At 40.0% G+C, this 12,380-nt stretch overlaps 1 protein-coding gene across 4 annotated transcripts in view; it reads right to left on the bottom strand.

Annotated features, from left to right (window-relative positions):
* ANK3 (ankyrin 3) overlaps nucleotides 1-12,380 on the bottom strand; it is a 701,075-nt gene that overhangs the window by 640,920 nt on the left and 47,775 nt on the right. The window lies entirely within an intron of this gene.

Below are 12,380 nucleotides of genomic sequence, written 5' to 3'. Positions count from 1 at the left end.
TACACTCTAATTCAGCACTTCCTTTGTTTTTGTCATAGCACATTTGCCTTTATAAATATTCCTTTTTGTTATTGAACTTATAAGGGCATACATATGTAAGTGTTCCCCTGGCTGGGCTGCAAGCTGCAAGGCCAGGAATGTGTGTCTGTATGTCTGTTGTTCACTATTGCACCCCAATATGCAGCCCAGCCCAGGACACTGTGGAAATGCAGGAGTGTGCCTTATGAGGTTAAGTCATAAGATATTGCAATCTCCATCTTACTCTCTAGGACCACTCATAGTGGGGCAAATCCAGCAGCCATGTTGTGAGAATGCTCAAGCAGCCCAATGCAGAGTTCCAATTGTGAGGACTTTCAAGCACCCTATAAAGACGTCCATGTGTTAAGAAACTGTAGCCTCCTGCAAAAGACCAGCACTGGCTTGCCAGGCTTACAAACAAGCTTCTCTGGGTCATGCATGCAGACACTTGCAGTACCAGCTGACATCTTGGCACCAACTTCGTGAGAGATCATGAATCAGAAACCCCTAGCTGAGGTGCTCCTGGATTCCTAACCCACAGAAACTGTGTGATACAATAAATACTTATTGTTCTAAGCTGCTAAGTATTGGTGTAATTTGTTACTCAACAACAGACAATTATGACAATGGGATAAATAAAAAAGATTTGGTCTCCAACCCTGATTTCTGGGACAGAGCTCCTAAAACCCGTGTAATTTCCTGAGCAGAGGTGCTAGGTGCATCTTTCGTTTTGATATTGGGTCTTTGACCCCGATGGCTGACACAGGGCCCCTAATTCCTTGGAATTTCCTTGTTGATAGGAACATCTTCTGTTCTAATGAGGTGACTCTTAGAGGGCCCCTAGATGGGGTCTGATCGCTAGAAGGACCAGGCCATGATTAGAAGCTTGGAATTTTCAGCCCCATCCCATCCTTTGGGAAGAGGCAATGGGCTGGAGATTGAGTTAATAAGCAATCATGTCTACATGATTAAAAACTACATAAAAATCCCTGAACTACAGGGTTTGGAGAGCTTTCAGCTTGACAACACATTCATGTGCCCGGAGGGTGGTGCATCCCAACTCACCCTCTGTATTTCTCCATCTGAATGTTCATCTGTATCCTTTATTAATATAATAAACCAGCAAATGTGTTTCTCTGAGTTCTGCTGGGAGGCATCCTAGTAAATTAATCAAACCCAAGGAATGGGTCCTAGGAACCCTGATTTACAACCAGTTGATCAGAAGCATAGGTGACAACCTACTATCGGCGATTGCTGTCTGAACTGAGGGGCAGCCACGTGGGACCTAGCACTTAACCTGGAAAAGCTGACTCTACTCGAGACAAGCAGTGTCAGAATTTAATTGAAGTATAGGACGCCCACTTGTTCACCAGAAAATTGGTTGTTAATAGGGAGAAATTCCCACACATTCTGGTCACAGAAGTATGATGAGTGTTCACTGTTCACTGTTTAAGAGAAGAAAACTTGTCTTGTTTTCTGATATAACAACTAATAAATATTTCTGTAAAATTTGGTAAAAAAGAAAAAAAAAATCACCTCTGCATGTAGATGAGGACCATCTATCTAAAACCTAAAAAAGGTAAAAGAGTTCATGTGACAGAATGATCTAATAATTCTTGAATATTTAGAAACTTCTACTGTAAACATGTTTTGCTCAAAAACACTTTGTTGTTTTTTTTTCTTTTTCATAGGCACAGAAGAGGAAAGCCATTCATGAGAGATTAGAAGGCCCCATTCCTTCTCCTTGACAAGCTGGAAAAACTACAGAATAGGAAATAACTCATAGGATTAGAGATCTAACTTTAATTCTTACATCTCTTCAGACAAGTTTGTTTTTTTTTTTTTTTTTTTTTTTTTGAGACGGAGTCTGGCTGTGTTGCCCAGGCTGGAGTGCAGTGGCGCGATCTCGGCTTGCTGCAAGCTCCGCCTCCTGGGTTCACGCCATTCTCCTGCCTCAGCCTCCCAGTCTCAGCTGGGACTACAGGCGCCCGCCACCACACTCGGCTAATTTTTTGTATTTTGAGTAGAGACAGGGTTTCACCGTGTTAAGCAGGATGGTCTCGATTTCCTGACCTCGTGATCTGCCCACCTCGGCCTCCCAAAGTACTGGGATTATAGGCGTGAGCCACCGCGCCCGGCCATCAGACAAGTTTTTAAATAAGGTCTCACAAGTGTTCACTGTAAAAATAAAGATTTTCAGGACAAAAGTATCTACTAAACTCTAATCTTCTTTTGAGTGCTGCTCTATTGGATCTCCTTCCTTCTGTACTCTTCAAGTTACCCTCCTCTCTCTTCCCCTAGGTGGCTACAATGGGGGAAAGAAGAATATTCAGAGGAATATTCCAATTAGAAGCCTGAGTTGAAATCAGCATGGTGCAAGGTGCTTGGTGGCATAAGACGCACTACATAGGCTGTCCTCCACGCTAGGCGCAAAGAGTCTTCACTGCTCATATATGGTCGAGTTCAGTTCACCAGGGCAGAAAACAGCACATGAGTTTGGGCCAAAGCCTACTGGAGTCACAAATGTTCAGTAGCCTTCCTTGATTGTGGGTCCCAAACTAAAGTCCATACATTCATTCTCAGCATATGAGAGTTCTTGCATTTAAAAAAAAAAAAAAAGTTAAATTTTGTGTCTTCATTCCAATAATTATTTTTCTTTACTAAGGTAAACTTTACTACAGTGAAATACGATGTTTAATTTGATGAGTTTTTATAAATGTGTGGTATTAATCTATTTCATTGCATAAAGGAATACCTGAGACTGAGTAATTTATAAAGAAAAGGGGTGTATTTGGCTTATGGATCTGCAGGCTGAACAGGAAGCGGGGTGCCAGTATCTGCTTCTGGTGAGGCCTCAGGAAGCTTCCAATCATGGCGGAAGGTAAAAGGAGAAACAGGCATGCGACATGGTGACACAGGGAGCAGGGAGGAGGGAGATGCCACACTCTTTTAAACAACCAGATCTCATGTGAACTCAGAGCAAGAACTCATTCATTATCATGGGGAGGACACCAAGCCACTCATGAGGAATCTGCCCCCATGACCCAAATACCTCCCACACGGCCCCACCTCCAACATTGGGAATTACATTTCAACATGAGATGTGGAGGGGCAAACATCCAAACCATATCATGTGTGTACCTATGAAAATAATGCACAAGTCAAGATACTAAAAATTTTGACTATCCCCCAAAATGCATCGTATGTCCCTTTGCAGTGAATCTACTCCATAGAGGTAACCACTGTTCTGATTGATATAACCATAGTAATTATAATCTTTAATAAATGAACACATATATTCTGAGTCATCTGGATGACCATCTCATAACTGATCAGTGTGTCTATTTTATGTTTACAGTAAAGTTGATATGAGGTAGTAATATTTCAAATATTTGTAAGCCAATTAAAAAAAAGAGAACAAAACCATAAACCATACGTTTGAGTCCTGGTATCAGGGGCAAGTTGACCTCAAAAGAACTGATGCCATAATGGCCAGCACCACATTTGCATTGCAAGTGGCAATTTATTTGAAGCAACATATCATTATCATTGTTTGTGGAATTTTTAAATCAGTTTTGGATTTTACAGTTGCGTAAGAGTTATAAGCATAGAACATTCAGGTCAAGTTTTATGTTTTTACATATTTAAGTAACATTAAATAAAAATAATTTAAGTCAGCATTGACAGGCCACAATAATTTCCTTTTAAAAGGAGTCAGTACATTACTCAAGTTTGAAAAACACTGCTCTAGCCTACATACATATCCTATAAGGATCTAGGATATCTCCCTTCAAAGACAAAAGGATTCCAGGGTTTGAAGTCATCACTAAATGTTTGCAGCCAGACTAGCATCAGTCACTTCTTCCACCCATCTTCCCAGTTTTCTGAAGCCTAATTCAACCCAACATACGCAAGAACACCCGTGACCATTCCAGTTCACACAATTTGTCTTCTAAATTTGTGCAAAAGATAGTATAGATTTGTGTTTCTCTGAGAATTCCTGGCTTCCTCTCAGTACCTAAGTTCTATAGCATGCATGCACAAAACTGATGATTCATAAATATTTTTTGAATGAATGGAAAGAAGTCCTGTAGAAATAAGAAGTTCCAATGAAACAAGAAACATATGCTAAATTAGAGTGGTTACTTTCTGAAATTAGACCAGAATAGTATCTACATATAGGACAGCGCCAGAGTTCATAAAATGCCTAGAATCATACACTAAATTTTGTTTATAAATATGTGCATTTTTCTCGAAAGAGTCAGTATCACATTCTTCAGATTTCAAATGGACTCCAGTTCCAAAAGGTGATAAGAAATCAAAAAGATATGCAAATGTCAATTCACCATCACACTTCTCTACATATCTGGGGCCACAGGTCTTCAAGAACACAGCCAACAAGGAAGTTGAAATATTGAGATAATTGGAGAATGAAAAAAAAAAAAAAGAATCTACATTTAAAACAGTAACTTAAAAGTTAAATTGTACCATTTATATATCTAAATACAGGCTCACCTCAAAAATAAGAATATTCCATTTTTTCGACCTCATCTGTACATTGGAAATTATACAAATTATGACTACCTCAAAAGGTAAGGCTTATTTAATTTTAAGATAGAACACCATAAAACAACCAATAAAACAAGTGAAAATACTATAACAAAGCAAAATATGTGATGCTGCAATTTTTAAAAGGAAAATTTCCATTACTTGCTCTACTGAACTAACAGTAGATAATTCTTGCAAGTAATTTGAAACTGTTTTACCTTTTCTCAATAGGAATGAACTAATAGAAATTGGCTTAAAAGGATATATGTGTTCATATGTCTATTAAATTTTAAAATATGAATTAGACCATCAATTTTACATACAAGCTTATTATTCTACATTTTCTATAAATCACTACAAGTATATGCTAATTGAATTACAAATTAAGGTCTGTTAAATAGATTTTCAGTAACCTGTTGTCATGACACATACCAGTAATTTGTCATATTTGCTGAAGAATCCATTTCTGTGTTTCTAAAGCAAAAATAATACTCATCCTCACGCCTGTAATCCCAGCACTTTGGGAGGCCGAGGTAGGTGGATCACGAGGTCAGCAGTTCGAGACCAGCCTGACCAACATGGTGAAACCCCATCTCTACTAAAAATACAAAAAAAATTAGCTGGGTGTGGTGGCAGGCATCTGTAATCCCAGCAACTTGGGAGACTGAGGCAGGAGAATCGCTTGAAACTGGAAGGCGGAGGTTGCAGTGAGCCGAGATTGTGCCACTGCACTCTAGCCTGGGCAATAAGAACAAAACTCCGTCTCGAATAATAATAATAATAATAAGACTCATCAATTATAAAACACTAACATAAATACATTTCAAATCTCAGAGTAAAATATAGTCATAGGACTCATTAAGGATCATTAATCATCATGATTCCTTCAATGTCATGTTGAAAAGCAATAACTAGAGGGGGTACAAAATATTGGGAACTAAAGATGCTTAACTGTGATGAAAGGACAGAAGCAAAGTGATTCCTTATTCATTCAAAAGCATGGGGTAAGGAGAATGAAGAGAGGTTGGTTAACGGGTTCAAATATACAGTTAGAAGGATAAGTGCTAGTGTTCTTTAGCACAGTAGAGTAACTACAGTTAACAATAATTTATTTTATATTTCAAAACAGCTAAAAGAGAAGACTTGAAATGTTCCCAATACAAAGAAATGATAAATGCTTGTGTTGATGGATATCCTAAACAGCCGGACTTGAGCACCACATATTCTATGTCTGTATCAAAATACCACATGTATCACATATGTACAATTATTATGTATCCATTTTAAAACTTTTTTTAAGAATCTGAGGGTTAAGTGATTTTGTTTATGAGGTCTGCTCATACCTGAGAACAGGTTCCCGGAGCAGAGGGTGGCCAAGACCAGGTGCCCTTGAGTGGAATGGTACAGTTACAGTTCAGAGAAAGAACATCAGCAGTGTTCATAAATAACCTAGATCAAAGAAACAGCAATATTCTAATCATTGTGTTCTTTCAAAGAACTGACTGACCACAATTTAGTGAGACACATTGACTGTGAGGCAGTCAACTGGAGAAGGAAGTAAGACCAGAAAAAGAACTATATGTATTTATAGTTATACGGTGGTAAGAACATATTACTTTTTTCTAGATTTAAATCAGTACATGCTACTGCCCAGAGATATTAGTCTTACAATATATTATGTCATTTAAAAGTTTAACATTTATCAAAAGAAAAATCTTTGGTTTAGAGGCTGCAGAGATAAAACTTAAAAAAAAAAACTGATTTTAAGTAAGTCATTCAGTTTTCCTACTCAAATAAGCAGCTTACAAGGTTGCAACCTTACCATTCTAGTTTCCCAAGAAATAAGTATACTGGACATATCTGAACTCCTTAGATGTGCAAATAGTTATGGAAGGTTTAAAATTATTTATGAACGATAAAAGCACTGGCTTTTTCACTGAAGCATTAAGTTTGATCTCCAGAGACTCTCAAATTCCAAGCTGTTTTTCAAAACCTCACCTCGAGACTGAACCCCAAACTAATCCTTTCTCAACTACCAAAAAAAAAAAAGAAAGAAAGAAAGAAAGAAAAAAAGAAAGAAAAACCATCACCACACTGCTAGCTTTTCCTTACATGATACTCCTTTCAAATGCTAGATCCTGCTAGACTTCTACTGGTCCTTTGTCACAGAAGTCCAAATTCCATCCCAGCTGCCCAAATCCGCTCAGACTGCCCTACTTACTAACAGTACTTTGCCACACTAAGTTAGGGAAGAAATGGAAATGAGGCCGTTATCTGTAAGCTGGTGATTTTACCCTCACAGATGGAGAACAAATGATATAAAGCACAGACTGAAAAAAAGGCACGGTAACTTTAGAATAATTTTCTTACATTCCATGTACACAAAGGCAATGATAAAAGCTCTAAGAGTTAGCTTGAATATTTCAAAACCATAAGAGAAATTGAATTTTAAAATTTATTAAGGTTGCTGAATCCAACAAGAAAATACATTGATAAGGTTTTTGTGAGATTAAATTGTCAGCTTAGTAAAATAGGATATCATATGCTGACTGTTGTATTGGCTTTAACATAGGAAAAAGGGGAAAAACAAATGATTATTTAAGAAACAATTTAGTGGGCAAGGTTTCCAAACATTTGGGTCAGGAGAATAAAAATAAGAGAGATTGGCACAGCTTTTAAGAACCACAAAAGCCATAAGTCTAGATAAGATTATATGTATATAAGCAAAACACAAGACTTACCTTAGTATATAAACACAATATGACTTCCTTTTCCTTAGAATTAAGAAAATACTTAATTTATAAAATGCTTCAAAAATTATTTACTGTATTATATCAAATATTATTCCTAAATAAAGTCTACAAAGGCTATTACAGATCATGTTAACAGACCACTAGCAAACATTTATTTTATTCTGCTTTAGTCAACATTTATAGGTTATAGTACTCATTTATAGATTATTGACTATTAAGACAAAAATAAGGAGATGACTAAGACCTCACAGTTTCAGAAACAAAATATTTGGAGGTGAATTAATGAAGTTCTGTAACTTTTTTCTATAATGTTCAGAGACTCAGAAGAAAATAAAGACATACACCAACCATAAGCTTAACCCAATGCTCAGACTTCGACTTGGAAGTAAGTTAACTGGGAAGAGTCTAAGATTGGGTTTTAAAGGGTTGAATGGCTGATCACAGAAAACAGGTTGAACTGAAAAGCAAGGGTGGAGATCACATAGCAAAGGTATTTGACGAACAAGAAAGATGCTTGGTAAAGAGAATGCTCAGGGTGGAGACAGCACAGTGGCCTCAGCCTGGTGAACAGTTAAAATATGGGTCTCTGGATTATACAATCCGGGAGGGCAATGATCTGACCAAGGGCCACAGACTGCATATGAATGCCAAATACCAAAAATGCTGCATGGACAAGGCAGGCAAAGAGCTTAGTCTGAGAAATACTCTGGTAATGTATAATTGGGGCGTGAGTGGTAGTGAGATACTGTTACAGTAAGTGGTTAAGCAGACATAAGCAGGGCAGGAGAGGGCCCCCCTCCCACCAGGAATGTCAGACCATGGTCAGGCGGCTGTTAAACAGTTTCTCTAAAATAATAATTGGTTGCAAACCGACCCCAAGAAAAGGCAATCTCCCAATAGATAGAAAACACCTGAAGCTGGTGATTAGCAGCTTTCCATTAAGATTTCAGGAGTTGAGTGAGTGGGCTCAAAAATGCACACTACGAGGCAAAATGGCAGTTTAACCAGTATATGACCTTCTTCTAGGAACGCTTGACTGGTAAGGAAAAAATGCCTCAAACGAGCATGTGCACAACTCAGTAAACACACTGTGCATGTGCCCTTCTCAAGCGCTGGCAGACCACTGTGCATGTGGATAGCCTGCCCCAAGAAAGAATCAGGGAAGAAGAAATGCAAACCTAGGAATCATGCCAATGTATAAAAACTCCACATCAAGGGTTGGACAGGGCACTTGAATCTCTCAAGTCGTCCACTTGGCCCTCTTCCAAGTGTACTTTACTTCCTTTCGTTCCTGCTCTAAAACTTTTAAATAAGCTTTCACTCTTGCTCTAAAATTACCCTTGGGGCCCAGCGTGGTGGCTCATGCATGTAATCCCAGCACTTTGGGAGACTGAGGTGGGTGGATCACTTGAGGTCAGGAGTTCAAGACCAGCCTGGTCAACATGGTGAAACCTCTCTCTGCTAAAAATACAAAAATTAGCCAGGCGTGGTGGAGGGCACCTGTAGTCCCGGCTACTCAGGAGGTGGAGGCACAAGAATCACTTAAACCCAGGAGGCAGAGGTTGCAGTGAGCCTAGAGCATGCAACTGAACTCCAGCCTGGGAGACATAGCAAGGCTGTGTCTCAGGAAAAAAATAAAGAAAGAAAAAAAGAAAAAGAAAGAACAAAAGGAAAAAAATCGATTTAAAAAATATGAAATTTGCCTTGGTCTCTCTGCTTTAAGCCCCTCAGTTGAATTCTTTCCTCCAAGGAGACAAGAATCGAGCTGCTGCAGACCCATACAGATTCGCTGCTGCTCACATCACAGTAATGGGCATGCCTTGAGGCCAGCGACAATGCAGTGAGTGCCAGCATGGCCCAGTGGTTCTGAGTCACAGAGGGAGGGGCAGTGGGGACTGGAGAGGCCTCCTTTCAAAACCAGTTACCTCCATGAAGATGTCACTGAATATCTAGTCCATGCTCTCCTGGTTTTCTTCTTACCTCTCTAGTCTTGCCTAACCTCAGTCTCCTGGGAATGGTTCTAAATGGGTGTTCCCAACAGGCCTCCTCCTCCATTCACTCTACCTCCTCTTCCTCACACAGGTCAATTACTATGTACAGGTAAATGTTTCTCAAATCCATGTCTCTGGCTTAAATTTTGTTTTTAAATGCCAAACCACCGTGTGACTCCATTTACATGTCTTGATGGTGCCTCAAACTTAGCATGACCAAAACTGAATTTATCTTCCCTATTGATAAGACAGCAGGGTGCAGTGGTTAAGAACCTGGGTCTTGGACGAGTCTGCCTGGTTTGACTTCTGGCTCTACCAATTTCTGGCTACGTGGGGAGGTTGTTAATCTCTGCATGCCTCAGTTTCTTCAACTATAAAATAGGAAAAAATACTAGTAACTATCTCATAAGGTCACTGTGAACAGTTAACAAGATAGTATCTATAAATCACTTAGAACAGTGCCTGGTACACATGAAGTGCTTTATCTAGGAAGTAAATAATAATATTTTTCCTCTTCACTTGGCACTGTCTGACTCAGGGGAAAGTTAACCAAGTGAAAACCTGAACATTATGTTCAACTTCTCTCTCTCCTCTACTTTCCAAGTCCAAGTCCTGACAGTTCGACTTCCTAAGTATTTCTTGAAGATATTCGCATCTCCCCATTTCTACTATTCTGTTGAAGTTAGGGCTCTCATCATCTTGTTTCCAAATCTTGACCTCCTCCCACCTACTTTTCAGACAATAATCAGAGTACAAATCTTATCATGGGGCAAAGTCCTTAAATTCCTTCAGTGGTTTCCCACTGCCCTCAGGTCCAAGTCCAAAACCATTAACATGACTAGCAAGGCATTTCCTCAGGTGCCCTTGCTAATGTTTCCATCTCAATTCTTACCACCTCCCACATGGGCGCAGGTTGAACTTTCAGTTTTTGGAGAACATCATGATCTCTTGCATCTCCTAGATTTTGCAAACATCATTGTCTCTGGAACACTCTTCTCCCTCCTCTTCACCTGGCTAAATCTGAATCATCCTTCATTCTCAATGTACAGTTCCAAGCAGCCTTCCCTTCCTATCCAGCCCCACCAGTCTCGGGTGCCCTCATTACGCCTTCCAATAGTATCCTATGTGGCTACATTCATTGCTTACACCACCATAGTACAGGTATCCCCAGTAAACTGTAAATTCCACAAAGGCAGAGACAAGAACTGTCTTGTACACTAGTATGTCTCCAGTGCAGGGCAGACTGGCTCCGACTTGGACATGGAAGTAGGTTACCATGGGATTGAGTATATATATATATTAAGTCCTTGATAATGATGATGGGAGAAAGACAGAGAAATGACAAGGATCTAGAAAATGCCCCTAAAAAATAACTATCAGCTGGACACAGTCGCTCACGCCTGTAATCCCAGAGCTTTTGGACACCAGGGCAGGAGAATTGCCTGAGGCCAGGAGTTCAAGACCAGCCTGGACAATATAGCAAGACTCCATCTCTACAAAAAATGAAAAATTAGCTGGGCATGATGGTACCTGTGGTCTTAGCTACTTAGGAGGCTGAGGCGAGAGGATTGCTTGAGCCCAGAAGTTCAAGACTGCAGCAAGCTATGATCATGCCTCTGCAATCCAGCCTGGATGACAAAGCAAGACTCTGTCTCTAAAAAAACAAAATAATTATTAGCACTCCCATGTTCTAAATGAGAAAACGGAGGCTTAGACAGCTTAAATAACTTGTCCAAGGTCAAAGTCACACAGCCAGATTCTAGAAGCCACATTACTAACACCAATCCATGCTGTCTTCCAGTGGAAGGCACATGCAACACCAAATAGGACACCCTGGGCTCTAATCCTGATTCTGCCACTTGATACCTGTTGATTTAAAACAAGGAACAACTTCTCCAAGCCCCCTTTTTTTTTTTTTTTTTACATCAGTGTGATGTTATGATAGATATTGGATTTTGGCCCAGTTCCTGGCTCCTGACTCCCATTGCCCTTGTTATAGTCTTTTTTTTATAATATTGGGTGTATTAGGCCTCAGGTGCAGGCCTCTTACCTTCTTCTGCCCTCCTTTCCACTGCCCCAAGGAAGGACTCCACTCTTCCCTGCCTTTCTGACTGAGGGTCTTAAGACCCTTCCAGGTTAGGGTCCTACCCCATACTCTGAGGGAAGGAATGTTGATGTCCTGAAGCTTCCATGAAAACCCAAGAGAACTGTATTGAGAGAGTTTCCAGACAGTTAGACACGTGGAGGTTCCTGGAGGGTGGTGTGCCAGGGGAGGGCATGGAAGCTCTGTGTCCCATACCTGGCCCTATGCATGTTTCCATCTGTATCTTTCGTAATGTCCTTTATAATAAACCAGTAAACATAGGTAAATGTTTCCCTGAGTCCTGTGAGCTGCTCTAGCAAATTAATTGAACCCAAAGAAGGGTTCATGGGAATCCCAACTGGAAGCCAGTTGCTCAGAAGTTCCAACTGTGGGGGAAGAAAGGGGTGGTCTTGTGGGACTAAACCCTCAACCTATGGGACCTGACATCATCTCCAGGTAGATAGTGTCAGAACTGAATTGAAGGACACCAGCTGGTGTCCAGGCTTGGTGTACGAGGAAGAACCCCCACATCTTTGGTCACAGAAGTATTCTGTGTTAATGACTGCTGTGGGGGTCTGAGAGCAGAGAAAACTCGTGGTTTGACAAAGTTTCTGCCTACACACCAGTTAAACTGTTATCACAACATCTGTTTAGTAAGGTTATTAACATAAGTGACAACTGATGATTTCTGGCCTTTAGAAATTGTTCAGTAAGTGTTGAAACTATCCCACAGTATCTGGTACAGTTATCAACTCTGAGCAAGCATGGGCCTTTTTGGAAGAAACAGAATAGTAAAATAAGTAAAATCCATGCTACCAAACTTCATAATTAACGGGGGATTGACTGCAGCCATATCACTCTCTAACACAGGGTGTAGTACTTTGTCCTTATCCCCAAAAAGGAAGCCGAACTAGAAACATGATTATGAACTTCACTTTGAAGATACTTCACAAGTGGGTTTCCTTTTAGAAACAAGGTTTGCCTTCT

Source organism: Macaca mulatta, chromosome 9 (assembly GCF_049350105.2).
Source record: "Macaca mulatta isolate MMU2019108-1 chromosome 9, T2T-MMU8v2.0, whole genome shotgun sequence".
Taxonomy (NCBI): Eukaryota; Metazoa; Chordata; class Mammalia; order Primates; family Cercopithecidae; genus Macaca; species Macaca mulatta.
This window is presented reverse-complemented; position numbering and strand designations above follow the sequence as displayed.